This window comes from Cydia strobilella, chromosome 19 (assembly GCF_947568885.1).
Source record: "Cydia strobilella chromosome 19, ilCydStro3.1, whole genome shotgun sequence".
In the NCBI taxonomy this organism is placed as follows: Eukaryota; Metazoa; Arthropoda; class Insecta; order Lepidoptera; family Tortricidae; genus Cydia; species Cydia strobilella.
The window spans coordinates 3,189,934-3,205,096 of NC_086059.1; the positions used below are offsets into that span (position 1 = coordinate 3,189,934).

A 15,163-nucleotide genomic window follows, 5' to 3' on the forward strand; every position below is an offset into this window, starting at 1 on the left:
GATTGTATAAAATACTATTTCAGTGAATTCAGTTCAAAATTTCGTACTCATCATAACTGTACCAATTAAACCCTCCATCAAACAAAATATTTTCATTCAACAAGCGAGCCATGAAAACATGCTTTACTTGTTTAAAACACTGAACAACTAATTCAAGCCAGCATGAATACACAGCATAACCCGAGCGAAACCTTTCACGTTCACAACCACGGCTTTATCTGCCAGCGGAAACATTGCCATGGCTTGTAAAGTGTGGATGAGGCGCATTCTATGAGTAACCAGGGTACAGGGACCTTAAGCACAGAATAAGTAATAGTATTATCATACAGCTATTTGCCGGCCAGTCTGTGTGTTATAGTGTGTTAAAGGACTGTCTCATTTCAAACATAGACAGAGAGAATCATACTATCTTTGTCTTACACAGCTTACACTAGTACTAGCACTCAAAAGAAAGGGATGAGTATAATTTTCCTGGTTCTTACTGACTGATAATTTGGTTTGACCAACTATATCTCAATTCTCAACTTGAGTGTATTTAGGTATAGTCTGTGCGGAAAGAGAAGTCGTAGAATATGTACATATATTGGATCCCATACATTTCACGACTTGTCTTTTCGAACAGACTCTACTCGGAAATAGTTTGGAATAACCGTGTATTGTTCGAGGCAAAAAGCAAGCGTAAAATATAGCGCCCCCTTTATTCCATCTCGTTTACATGAAAAATATCTCTTCGCGAGTATGCTCGCCGTACAATATGCGAAAACAAATCTAGTTGCGCTTTTACATACAAGCCCATTTATCACTAACTGGTTTGCATGTAGCTCAATAGTTGTATATTTTTAATGTTTTTAGGGTTCCGTACCCAAAGGGTAAAAACGGGACCCTATTACTAAGACTCCGCTGTCCGTCTATCCGTCCGTCTGTCCGTCTGCCTGTCTGCCACCAGGCTGTATCTCATGAACCGTGATAGCTAGACAGTTGAAATTTTCACAGATGACGTATTTCTGTTGCCGCTATAACAACAAATACTAAAAACAGAATAATATAAATATTTAAATGGGGCTCCCATACAACAAGCGTGATTTTTTTGCTGTTTTTTTCCGTAATGGTACGGAACCCTTCGTGCGCGAGTCCGACTCGCACTTAGTCGGTTTTTTTTATAATAATTTTGGTTGTAGGGTCAGGTGGGGTAAATATAAAACACGGGTAAAAATAAGACAAAGTTTTTCACAACAACTCCTACATTCATTCCTATTCAATTTAAAAAGAAGTCTACACAGCAGGCTTCTTTTTAAATGGAATAGGAACAGTGCCCTTAAGTACCCACGTTGCCATACTGATTGCATAAAAAAGTGGATACTTACTTATTTATGTTAGGGAACCGACTGTACTGTGCAATAAAGTATTTTATTATAAATAATAATTGAGGCTATATGAATAACGCTATAAAAGTACAATAGTAAATCGGCGGGCTTATGCCGAAAATTATTTACAGGCGGCATCGGTTTTAAAGCCTATTTGGCAGTTTCCCAATACTGACAGTACCTAATAATATAATAACGAATATTAACCTATTTGTCGTTTTCCCATACTTGAAACAGTGGTTTTATATAACTATATAAATTATAAACCGAAATAGATGAAAGAAAAAGTGACCAAGGCCTCCACAGTACCTAGGGGGCCTAGCCAACATGCAATTGTCGCTGATATAATATTTAGCATTGGTGAATGGACTCTATTCTATTAAAGAAAATAGGTAGTAAAACTTTATAGAAAACAGATTATGAGGTTAACTATTTATTGTAGTACACATTCAGTTCAGTTCAGTTGTTAAAAAAATGTTGTTGGGTTAAATACTTTTTATTGGTGGCGGTAAATTGCTCCAACACTCCGTTGCAGTATATCGGAAGCTAAGTATTTCTTTTAATTTTACGTATTTAGACTTTGATGTCCGTTATCTGCCTGGCAGTGTTAGTCTCGCTCACTTTTGACCAACTTTTAACCAGCACAAAGAAAATTCACCAGAATTTATATCCAGACTTGTCTATTTCTACAAAGTTTCGCTTTGATGGCCCGAGTCAGGGGTCGCAAACAGCACGTTTTAACAACTTTAAATTTCGCTTGCAGTAATTAAGGTGTTTTCTTAGAGTACGTAGTTGTCAGTTTATAAATGATATATTTTACTTCTTTAAGGAAACCAAACCTGAAACCTGAACCTTAACAAAATGGTTACCGAGTGGGACCCACGGAACACCATAGCTGGGGCTGGCCGGGGTGCAGGTAGGCCGAAAAGGAGATGGCGGGACGACTTGGACGCATGTTATCCGGATGGTCGGGAAACTATAAACGACAGGGTCGAGTGGAGGAAGCGAGGGGAGGCCTTTGCCCAGCAGTGGGACACTAAATTAGGCTAGTAAAAAAAAAGAAAGGATAAAATCGTTAATGTGACTATTATACTCGTAAGTTTATGATGTTCTATTTAAAAAAGTGTGTGTGTCAATGTAAATTGACAGCTGTTGTTGACATTGAATAGATAAAGTGTTTCCACACAGCCGTTGCTAGGGGATGCGCATGAGTTGCGCACAAAACATAACGTAGCCTGTAACGTGTGACATGTGATGTGACATTTGATTTTAGTCCCACAAAATTTCATACGGGCTTATACATGAAAATCAATTCTTAAGGAGGAAACACCAAAAATCCGCACGACTGGAGTTTAATCAGTCGTGCGTCGGAGCTGACACACATTTTTTTCTTTTTTTTACGATAAGTAATTGAAATTTTGCAATCACGCAATATTACGATTTTTTAACTGGTTTTGATAAGACCTTGACGGTAGTCTTGGTGATTAGCGCGCATTGTTTCGCATGCACCAATTAGCGTGAGTGATCTTGAAGGTCGTGTTAAAATAAGATCAAAACCGTAACAAGTTGTTAAATCTAAATAGGGCTCTGTAAGTTCAACTTTTAAACCTGTATATGGGGCATTTTCTATGAAAAGGGACCATATTGTCGATGGCGCTTACACCGCACAGCGTCGCACGGCATTGTATTTATATCGGAGCATCGTTTATAATGTCGCCAGCGCCATCGACAATAAGGTCCCTTTTTATAGAAAATACCACATATGAGTATACGGGATATTTTAACAGGTCCTAAAGTTTTGCCAAGACTTGAACGTTAAGATCTTGTTTTAATACACTGATTAACATATTATCCTATTTTACGTCGCGCTGTCGGGTAAAAACAAAATTACATTCTCGATTTATATTTAAACATGTAAACATGTTTATGTAAATTACGAACACGGTAAATGCATTCCATTTGAAACTCTTACGAAAACATGCTCCTAGTAAAATAGTATTTTCAAAGCATAACTTTCACGTATCGAGAGCGCTATTTTCCAGTCACCGGACTCGATAAAAAGCACCCGTTGCCAAATATATCGGGTAGAAATAAACAAGACTAACGGAAATTTTCAGGAATTTCTTGATACTATTGTAACAATAAAAATGTGACCAGAAGCAGCCAGATTTTCGAAATGTAGTTCAAGGCGTGTTTATAAATAAAAGTAAAAGTAATAAATAAAATAAAAACTGTTTAATTCGGACCATAAAAATCCATAGGAATGTTAGTCGAAACTTAAATTTAGGTACATTACAAAGTAAGTGAGTAGTAATAAGCGTCCAAAATAATAGTATTTAACTGCAAATATAATTTAGTCAAAATTTATATTAAAATCATAAAAGAAAACATCAGCGATCATTCCCCCATAGGCCATACCTACAAACGTTCTCAACGGTAGCCGAACTTACACAGCCATGTTTTTTTTAATAAAATTTATATGACCTCCGTTTTTACCTATGTATTTTTTTTTACTTAGAGTTTTACCCGGGTGCAATTTTTCTCACGATATATGTCATTTAACGGCCAGCCACCAATTTAGCGGACTGATCAACGTCACTCAGCAGTGAAATAGGAATCTTCCCATACAATTAAATTTAACAACCGCTTTAACGGTGACAGATGGTTTGGTGGAACTGGGCCTAAACCGCGTCCACGTTAGAGCGACAGAAATATTTGCTAAAATACCTAAGGGTCGGCTGCACCAAACCGTCTGTCACCATTTTACCGTTCGCAAAATTTTATTGTATGGAGAGTTTCATAGTTCTCTGCTGCTTTTTTTTTATGATAGGCGTTTGACCACGATCCCACCTGATGGTAAGTGATGATGTGGTCTACGGTGGAGCACGCTTACCTATGAGATACCTATTAACTCTTGCCTTGAAGAGCTCCAAATTGTACTCATGCGGAAACACAGACTCGGGCAGGGCGTTCCACTCCTAGGCAGTTCGCATAAGAAATGTGGAAGCAAAACGCTTCGTGCGTATTTTTGGAATTCCTACCATGAAGCGATGCCGGAGTGCCGTTTGTTGTGTGGTCCGATGGTAAAAATGGGACGGAGGAATAAGGTTGTGCAGTTCCTCGGCACACTCTCCGAAATGTATCCTATAAAAGATCGACAGGCTGGCAACCTTGCGACGATGCTTCAGACTTTGGAGTCGAGCATTCGTCAGATATTCGTCGCTTGACGTTAATCAGTCTGTTAATTGTGGTTAGTGCAACTGGCCCTTAATCTGATATTTAATGAATGCTAACAGGGACTCTAGGACTAATATAAAAAAATTCACTTACTCATATATTATCACCCGCTATTTGCTTATGCCAATCCACTTACTTAAGTAATAACAAGGTACTTTGTGCTCTTTTGTGGATAACAATTATTCAAGGAAAACCTCGGAGCAAAATGAGGGTCTGTTCTGTTTTCATTTGGAATATTATTTTTACGAATATTCTATATTTTGAAAAGAAAAAGTAATTGGAAATATAATTCGAAACAATTTTGGTGTTTGACGATCCTTTTGTGAATTCTTATTATTAAGTTTGACATATCTATAATAATTCAATGTTTTTAAGAATAATAATAACTGCATCAATAAGTTGCTCTGATATTTAGATTAAGGTAATATTTAAAAATTGACAATTTAAAAGTGCTTGTTGCTAGGCCTATTTGAATAAAGAATATATTGACTATTGACTATTGAAGCTAAATAGACTTTTATTAAGGCGCCTATAACAAAAACAGCTGAAGGAGAGTGCCATTGGAATTAAATCCGCCTTTTTGCATTATTTATCGTTTTTTTTTGTAATAATAATTTATTAAATGCATAAATAAATACAGAGAAACACATATAATCTTACATTTTACTTCTTTCCGACATCCGATATCGGGTCGGACACTGTGAAAACGCTCTTATACGTTGTAAAAAAAATATGTATCTCAAAAGAATTTGAGAAAGAAATGTACATTTTATAAATGTTTATTTTGTAAAAGAAAGTGTTAGTGCAAAAATAAAAGAACTCGTTGCCGTGGGACTCTAGCAGCTATCTTTCTCCAAGGGTCATCCGATATCAATAATCGGATCGGGCAATGTGACAACGCTCTTAACCAACAGTTTTGTTACAGTAACCTCACGCCAAACGAACTCTCATTTCATGACAATACCCAATTACCATTGGTTAGCACAAATTGCGTAGCTCCACATTAATAATTTCAATTGAACTTAAACCGAATTGCAACTGTCAGCAAAATTTAGCAATTCCCCGCTGGCCAAATCCCCATTTGAATGTAGCTTCATTCCCATTACAAATTCACATTCATTTATATTTTTAATTTACTAGCCGTCCATGAATGTGTGATGTGAATTTTTGTTGTTCATCAAAACCGCGTCCATTGGGACGTTGTGTATAAAATATGATGTGCGAATGGAGAGGTCAAACTGCGTGGGTTGATGAACAAATGAGCCCTGGAAATGAGATAACGAGCGAGCCGGCGGCGATCAGAGGAGCTGTTCCAATCGCTCGGAAGTTGGGCGCTCAGGTGGACGAACCCACTGGTTCATACACAGATTTGTTCTATCAGGTATGATGTTCCCTGCAGCATTACAGCCACGATTATGATTTTCATTCCATCATTCAATTTATCAAGAAAATAAACGGATACAACGGTGGCAACAACGACGCCGCAACAAATAATAAATAATAAAGTTAAGTTTCCTTTAAAAATGTTGGTGCCCAAGTGGCCGTATTGCAGGCACGGAGCGCAATAACAGTTTTTAATGATTCACGGTTAGTTTCACTAGACTTATATCGACCGGGATATTGTTTTGGAGCTGCCGATATTTCGACGCAGTTATATGAATCTTGTTCACGGCCTTCACGGGTAACAAGACAAAACAATACAAAAGGTAATCACGGTCTATATCCCGGTCGATATAAGTCTAGACGCCGCAACAGTGCAGTTGCAGTTGATCCGAACATCACCTACACGGCTGTTACGTGAAGGGGCATAGGAATGGATAGGGAAATGACTATGTCAATAGGGTAGGTGACAAATTTTTATTAATGGTATCAATCGATCGGGTTTATTTTGAGAGTCAAATGTCTTTATGAGACCCATTGTCTTAAAGCAATATAAAAGTCACAAATGATGGTCAAAGTCCGGCAAATACATCATTACGTGCTGACGAATGTAATAGAAGACGTTTCGATGTATGGAAAACAAGGAAATTGCGATTTTGTCGGTGAAATATTGCGTTTATGTAACTATATGTGCCATTTTCAACCTAAAGGGTCCTTATTGTCGGTTGTCAATAAGGCGATATTTCCATGTAGCTTCAATTGGAAATCAACTTTATCGATAAGCGACAATGTGGTACCTTTTGGTTTAAAACGTCACATATATGTAGTTGCTATACAATATTTTTTTAAAGAAAATGTAAGGAAGCGCTTGACTCGTCACCGCTCAACAACCAGAAATATACAAAGCTTGTTATTTACCCCACACGCCACTACCGCCTTTATTGCAAACGATACAGGGGCGATAGCTACGTTGACGATACCTACGCAGTTATCTTTGCTATCAGTGATTTCTTTTATCCTACGCGTAAATAGCTCATTAAAGTGGACGGAACACGCCGGGAAATGGAGCGGCAGCTGGAGAAGCATTCGGCATTTAAAAATATGAACTTGATTTGATTTTACTTAATTGATGTATCGTCTGGGGGTCTCTATTGTTTTGACATGGTGGCACGGCAATCAGTCAGTCGCTTGCTTACCGAGATACCTAGAATGGACTCTCGCATTTCCATATTCATCTTAAAATAATGTATATATATAAAATAAACCACATAACTTGGTTATTACTCGGACATTTTAATACCAGCAAAAATTCAACTGAACTTAAAAGTGCCAAAAAATATCAAGGCATATAGGCACCTATGGCAAGTTTGTAGCTGTTTGAATTGTAGTTAAATCACCCAAGATTGGCTGAACACATTTAGGTGTTTAGCAAAGTAGAATAAATAACACATAACATACGGTCTATAAATTGTATATACAGATGTCAATCACAATGAAAAAATCAACGATGATCAACTCTGGTCAACGTGGGACTCGAACCCACATCCTTGGATTGCCGGTCCAATGCGTTACCAGTTGTGTTGGATGTGGGTTCGAGTACCACGTTGACCAGAGTTGATCATCGTTGATTTTTTCATTGTGATTGACATCTGTATATACAATTTATAGATTGTAATAATGTGGTACGTCCCACAATAAAAAAGGAAAAATATATTAACATTTAAGTTCATAACATACGGTTTTGGGTGCGGGAATGTTTTACACTGGCCAAAAAACAGGTAAAACTACTACCAAACTATTTTAAATTCAGAGTCTGGTAACTATTGTACAAGTGAAAATTACATTAAATCATTCCCGCGCCCAAAACCCCGAGGTATGGATATAACAGTATTTCACTATTACCAGGGCCACATACTTCCGTATCTTCCCGCCTGGCGCAGCTCATTTTGGGTACATATCATTCAGGCAGAGTCCATTTACTGGGAGACGTAAGCTGGAAATACGGCGCAGTTACCCTGCTATCATATCATATCATATTAACTAGTGTTGCTATTCCTATAGCGGAGTGAAATTATGCCTCACGTGTTTTACTAGTTTTTGGAATGTAACAATAAACAGCCTCCTTAAATTATGTAACAAAATTGAACATAATTTTGACACCACTCGCCCTTACATCCACCACGCACTTACTTAGGTATCAATACGAGCGAGATATGCTGCGAGTAATAAAAAAATAAGAAAATATTACATGTTATTTTCTTATTTAATTTTTAATCCACGCGACGCCCTGGGACACCCTCTATCCTTAACAACAGCAAAGAGGATATAATAAGATAGAGCGGTACTGTCATAGTAAATTTTGTAACCCCAGTAAATTCACTACCATCTATCGACACACCTTAAAGCTAAAAATGAAGATTTATAAAAATACGATAAAATGTATTTAAATATAGATAAATGAAATAAAACTATGAAAACGGATTATATCGCGTATATTGAATTTCATAGTTTTATTTCATGAGTAACTATCGCGGTAACCGAAGACAATATTATATGGATAAATGATTTTTTTTATTTGCATTAATTTTTTTTATGATTTTGACCCATGTTCTTTCACTGATATGCGTTCAAATTGTTAAATAACAAACGAAACCGTCAACGCCATCTATACGACAGTAGGCCAAAGCTAGTAGCGCCCTCTGATCGAGAATCAAATTTTCTTGATTTTCGAGGCACGTTTTTTCCTTAGACTGTATCCATCTATTACGGAGTTATATCTATCTTTGACAACGGTATACAGTTGACACGCTCTTATTCTCTTAACAATAAAATCGCGTCAAGATCATTTTGAACACCTCGCCCGCTTAGCAACTTCTGCTGCTAACTGTACCTATATAAATAACCCCTGTAGACACAGCTTTCCGCACTTAAGGTACTCTATGTATTCGAGGTACTTATAGTCTCAACACTGCTTTTATCGTTGTAAACATATAACAATTATAAAGTTAGGAGAAACTTAAAGCTATATCTGGATTGCCGTTACAGCGTTAAGGTGAGGTTCGGATTTCAACTTCGACTGCATTACTGCTGCCGCGTCGATGTTCAATCAATCAATCTTTAGGTAGTATGGCTCCATCGATACTGTCGATGATTTCGCCAACGTCAAAGTGGGATCCACGTGGGATCGAATTAATATTTCAGCCAGTGTACGGTAAATAATAAAATAATGGGACTCTAGGGCTCTAGCCAGACACGGTTAGAGGTAGAAATACCAAATGCTCTTAGAGCACGACGTTGTTCGGTAGTTATTACTTGTAGTTGACTCGTAAAACCGATAGCTGGATTTTACGAGAAGCACGTGGACTACTGGCCGTTGACTCCAAAATGGTGGTTAAACACGCTTTGAGATTAATTCTCCATTCACTGCACACTACTACATTAGATTAATGTATAATAAAGCTATCGATATTACACTTTAAACAATATTAATGAGCAAAAAACAAAGTAATTAATCACGAGGCTACTATCAAGATGGCGTTCGAACCGGAAGTCCCGCGTCGATGTTGCCGCCGCGTGAAAATGAGTGACGGAATTAACGTCATAATCGCGGCAGTAAAGCGGCGGCGAACGTCAGTAATGAACGTCAGTTTCTATCAATCCAGCCGTTATAAGCTATAGATAGTTTTATACACCGACGTATGAAGGTTCCCAAACTTTTACCTCGCCTCTTTCACGTCCGTTGAATTATGTAGCCAACAGTTTTTAAAGCCGGTCCGGTGGAACTTCAGGAGTTAGTAACGATTAAATAGACATTTAGGAAGTTTCAATAAAGTAGGGAGTTAATGTACCGATTTATAAATTTTATACATATTATATTTTACTCACGTACGCGGTACGTCAGGAAAATAACTTTATGTAGGATTATAAACTCAAATAGATATTATACGTACACTAAAGAAAAAGTGACCAAGTCCACCGGTCAAAAAAAAAAAAAAACAACAAATCAAAAAATATTTCAGAAAATGATTTGATTTGTTCCCTACTTTCCCTAGTTGGTTTATATAAGATGTTAAATAAATATGGGACAATGTGGGAACACCACACAATATTGGTACCTAAGAGAGCTATTAGGAGCCATGAAGCTAGTTTAGGATATAGGTACAGTAAAAACATAACCGAGTAGCTAACTAATTTAATAATCTTTGGAGTTTGAAATCTGAATTTTCTTCTTAGCAGACCGCCCCATCAAAAACATATTAGCCTTAAAGGACGATAAAACAATACTAAATGAGGGCATTTAGCCTAATGAATATTATACCGCCGGAATCACCCTATAAAACTGCGGAACCACGGACATTTAAATACGATGCCTTTTTAAATGTCCGCCCCAACTTCAACTTTTTTAATAAGCCAACCCAACTGACTCTGAAAGATTAACTACCAAACTTTGTCCGTAAAACCAGCAAGGCTTCCGACCCTCTCCTTAACAAATGCTTCAACTTACCTGCTTACTTCATCGATGGATTAAAACACTTAATTTGGTATTTGGATGAAAGTTCGAGATGGGAGTGCCGCGAGCGCGCGACCGTTCGTGTCGGCGGGCAGGCGAGTACTGAAGTGGGTTTTTAAAATTCAGAGGGTCGCCGGCGGCAGGGACCCTCGTGCAGCCTGCATTTGTCTGAAATAAAACGCTTTGTTTTATGCTTAAGAGGCCGTAGTCGATTTTGGAGCAAAAATGTAAAATTGATAGATTTAGTCGTTGAAATTATACACGTTTTGTTACGTAATATCTAAATAACAAGTATTGATTTCTATTAGCACGTCTTCTCATCTTGACTTTTAATAATGAGGTCGCGAGCGTGCGTCACCGGTAATGCATGAAGAGAAGGGGCAGTTTTTAAAAATTCATCAAAAAATCATGGTAGTAAATTATACAAATTGACGTATAAGAATAGTTTCAGCGAATGTTGTAGATTGTTTAAGTATCAAAATTACGTTGAAATTAAGTCGATTTTCCGAGAAATTGTCACTTGTTTTGAAGTAATTTCTGGAGAAAATTGATTTCGTCTAACTTTCATTTACACTACTTCAAAGTCATAATAATAAAAATGTAGTCTGACAAACGTCAAGTACAGGATATGTGTAATACAAAATTACCATGTTTAGCCGTCCAAACTTTACGAAATTTACAAATAAGAGCGACAAAATCAGTGCTTTACGCGCGTTTACCTAAACGTCCATCAGAAAAGCAAACATTACTAATTTAGTGAGTCTGTTTTCAAAAAATTGATTTATATTACCATACAACAAACGTGATTTGCCGTTTTTTGCGTAATGGTACGAAACCCTTCGTGCGCGTCCGACTCGCACTTGGCCGGTTTTTTTTAATAAAAGTTTTGAAATCGAAAATCTGTCGCTTGGAATCCTGTATAGGTGTTTAGGTACTTTGGTTTCGCAAACTTTTTATAGCATAAAACTTATTATTTATTTAGGCACAATGAGAAAGAACTTTGTTCATTAAAGCTCAAATACAAATTTAATCACTCGACTTTGCCTCGCCAACGATTTGGAATTTATTGATATTAATGCTTTCATTTTGGTACTTTCATTAACTTGGTTTGATTTATTTTGATTTACCTTTGAATTAAATTGACGATTTACTTTTGAAAGGTTTATTTTCTTATAACGTATTCGGAATGAAATTTGGACTAGGTTCTAGTATTCATGTCTGTAAATAATATACAATAATAACAACAACGATAAACTATTTTCTTTTATTTAACAACGTTAAAATCAAGAAAAAGTTTACGAGATGCTTTACGGTAGTTATGCTACTTTACTCACTACTACTTACTTTATTCATCGCTGTCGTGTGTCGTAGGCTTTAAAGGTTAGACTGCTACGAAATACGCTACGGCGTAGAGGCGTAGGCATAATATCCTATGAGTGCTACGACTTCACACTTGTTTTTAAAATTCTTATAATTCTCAAATTAATTATTTTAATTTTTAATGTAAAATTGGAAACAACCTGTACATTATTTACCTACTCGTTAACGTTCGCATTCACGAAAACCACAGCCATCTCAATTTTTTATTAAAGTTTCATGCAATTTATTATTTAAATATGAGATTTTCCACACAAGTGGCAGTTAGGTACATTGCCTAATATTGAACATATAACCGATGGCAACTAATTCAGAAAGGTTCTTAAGTGACTGCAGGACTCCATACCACAAGAGAAGATCACCAACAAGGCGTAGCGAAAATTTGATCAAGATCACTGGAAACTTAGATGAGGGCAATGCAATCAGTCGTTGTGGATTTTATTCATCATAACTATCAGCCTTTTAATATGCCTCTAGTACACAGTTGTGTATTTCTTCTAGTACGCCACTGATCCCGCCCTGAGCTAATCTCATCTAGGAATGACCCACAATCTTCCGAATGTCGTCCTGCCAACGAGCCAACGGACGCCAGGCGCTCCTTTCATCCGAAAGTGGCTCCACCATTTCGTTAAAATTTTAGTCTACCGCCATCACTCTGAATAGCAACACATCCCGCCCTACTCTATTTTAGTTTAGTGATGACGTGGAGATTGTAAAGGAGGCCAAAGTCCAGTAGAAAACGTCTTACAGCTATTATGATACCTATTCAGTTTGTAAAAAAACGTTATACTAAATGATACCGGCGTTTAAATATCTCCGGGATGTCGAGGTTTTCCTTTCAAGCCATCTCGCTGCTGGCTCTTGAATATTCCCATGTTTCGCGAGCGTAAGCGAGTTTTTTTTTAACCAATGCAACAGGCCTTTCCAGGTCCGTGACGACTATGCATACTTCTTACGCCACAGGACAGATTTAAAATAGTACATCCTATAGGGCCCTCCACACTCGTGCGCGAATCGCGGCACGAAGCCGCATACGCGAGTGTGGAGTTTAGTTCGCTTATCAGCGAAATCGACTCCACACTCGTTCGCGGCTTCGCGCCGCGTAACCTGGAGCGGGCTTATGTGGCGAAAGGCCGTAGTGGACTGTAATTTCAGAAACGTGAATATCCTAATTAAGAGTGAAATAGGCTTACCTACTGTTTTTTGTTGCTGGTCCCCGGTGTGCGTAGGCCTCTGGAGCTTGCCTGTTACGTATTTTAAATTTTACAATACACATGTTTTTTTATGACGTGAGAACTATGTCTATGCGTGAGAATAAAATTGCACTTTTGTTTAAACAAATATGCGATGACACTGGTTTTTTGACAGCTTATTAATCCTTGTGTCAGCGGCCAGTATCCGCTCTGTTCCAAAAATAAGTTAGCATAGCTTTTGGTTTTTAAAGATGTTATTCATAAGTATGGGCACGAGAGTTGAATCCACGCACACATCAACAAAATCATGTAGTGACGCGAGATTTTGAAATTTGTATCTTTTTTGGTAATGGTAGCAATAAGTTGTTGAACCGCCATCTGCAAGATAGACCAAAAAGTCTCTTCAAGGTTTTTTTTAGTTTAATGTCATACGCTTAAGTCACATTCACTCGTCCATTCATTCAATACGGTGTTGGCGAATAGTACTCTGTGTGGATGTGTGTGTAATCATTTTCATTTATTTTTTGGAGAACCATGGTTACATTAACGTGTTTACATGTATTAAGTGCATGCATGGTTACCCTGTCAGGGCATAGCAACACGCACGGCGCTTAAAAAGACGCGATGTTTGACGCGAAAATTCTGGAAGGGGCTCGTTGAGGGCTTGTCTTATTATTATTCGCATCTGATTAAGGCTGAACTCCAGGAGGCGTATTCTGACTGTAATATTCATCAGAGTTTTGAATGATTCACGGTTAACATGATGCATGTAACTGCGTCGAAATATCGGGAGCTCATAAATAATACAAAAGGTAATCACGGGTATCCCGGTCAATATAAGGTAAGTCTAGTGTAATATTCATTATTTTAAAATTATGGCTTCAGTCCAGTGGGACCATTTCGCCAGTGTCAAGGTATTGGGAGCTTTAAATACGGCCAATATTTTACGGTTAGTTCAAGACAGTGTACGGTGATTTTATTAGATCTTGTAAAGCGAAAGCTGGTATTTACAAGAAGCACGTGGACTACCGGCCGTTGACTCCAAAATGGTGGTTAAACGCGTTTCAAGATGAATTCTCCATTCACTGTACACAACCACATTAGTTTACTGTATAATAAGCTATCGATATTACACTTTAAACAGTATTAATGAGCAAAAAATAAAGGAATTAATCACGATGCGCAACTATCAAGATGGCGCTCGAACCAGAAGTCCCTGACTGTAATTTGATCAGGATTGGTTATGGATTTTGATCTGTCAGAGTCAAAAGTGTCGTTTCTGATTGAAGAAATGTCACTTTTGACACTGACTGATTATATCCCTAACAAATGCAGATCAAATTTATAACCTGTTATAGGGTATTTGACTGTATTTAAAATAAATTACACCATGCCTGAAATAAAGCACCAGAAGATTAATAGAGAAACGTAGACAGCAGTTATTTTTAGCCACAATTTCTATTTTAAAGCCCGTATAAAACTATAAAGAGTAGGTAATTTGATTGTGACGTCACATGCTAGTGTTTCATATAAATTTCATAGTAGCAAATCGTTTTGACAGTTCGAAAAATAAAACTGATTTGACTAGTAGTCAAATACCCTATTACAATCAGAATACGCCTCATAATACCTCAAGTAAATGCTATACCACTATTCCCCTACTGGTTCTTCTACGCCGTTAACTCGCCCGTGCTAGATAAGCGATGGGAACACCACCCCTGGAAGGGGCTTGTCGAGAGCTTGTCTTGTTATGAGTCGCCTCTCATTAAGGCTGAGCCCCTGGTACCTTCAAGCTTTAGCTACATTTTTTCTAGAAAAAAATGGATTATTGCTGGAAAAAGGAAAATTTCGAGTTTCTTGGTGTGGATTTTTCGGTACGCTAAGACGAGATCGTGTTAGATTTACACGCTGGCTCGCACAAGCTCATAGCTGATTGATATGGCAGACACATGCCATAATTGAAAATGAAAATGAAAAAATGAAAAATGATTTATTGGTTACACAACAGGTTTTAATTAGAATCAAAACAAGAATCTTCTTTTAAGTAAACAGACACTTGTGCCAGAAGGCTCCGCTCTTCCATTAATTACAAGGTTTACCAA

The 15,163-nt window shown here is 37.5% G+C and overlaps 1 protein-coding gene across 2 annotated transcripts in view; it reads right to left on the reverse strand.

Annotated features, from left to right (window-relative positions):
* The window catches only part of LOC134750035 (uncharacterized protein CG3556), a 139,860-nt gene extending 129,253 nt beyond the window's left edge, over nucleotides 1-10,607 (reverse strand). The window contains exon 1 of one of the 2 annotated variants that reach the window (XM_063685117.1): nucleotides 10,486-10,607. The gene's annotated coding sequence lies outside the window, so the exon portion shown is untranslated. The remainder of the gene's footprint in view (nucleotides 1-10,485) is intronic. The other variant, XM_063685116.1, reaches the window with a different exon arrangement.
* Between the last annotated feature and the right edge of the window lie 4,556 nt (nucleotides 10,608-15,163).